We start from the raw sequence: 571 nt of genomic DNA on the forward strand, positions 1-571 counted from the left end.
TGGCCCCCGCCCGGAGCCGCGAGAGAGCGAAAGAGAAAGAGTCGCTGGGAGAGGTGGGTCCAGGGCAGAGCAGGCGCTTCCCAGGGATGACTGCCGAGGGATGGGATGGGTTTTCTCCTGCCTAAAAAGTCAGGTGCTAAAGTTCAGAACTTCTCAAGCACGTTTCTCTCCCTGCCTCTCTCTCTCTCTTTCTCTGCTCCTTCCCTTTCCTCTTTCTCGTTACAGGTGATCAAAGAAGAGAAACAACTGCAACAGAGCGGAAGATACGAGAGGATCTCACTTCGTAGAGATTTTTTTCCCCAGATTTTTTTTGTTTCCCTTTTTCTCTTTTTTTTTTTAAACTTTTTTATTATTATTATTATATTCCTTTTTCCCCTTTCTTTTTTTCTCCTTTTTTTTTTTTTTTTTTTTTTTTTTAGAGCTGGCTTTTATTACCTCCCTCTCTCCACTTTAAAACCAAACCTAACCAGAAACATCCCCAAACTCGCCGAGCACTTTTCCCCGCCCTGCATAACTCCAGCACCGTCTCCCCCTCCGCTCTCAAGCCCTCCACGCCTTGCTGAGGAGGAGG

This window comes from Acanthisitta chloris, unplaced genomic scaffold (assembly GCF_000695815.1).
Source record: "Acanthisitta chloris isolate BGI_N310 unplaced genomic scaffold, ASM69581v1 scaffold29415, whole genome shotgun sequence".
NCBI classification, from domain to species: Eukaryota; Metazoa; Chordata; class Aves; order Passeriformes; family Acanthisittidae; genus Acanthisitta; species Acanthisitta chloris.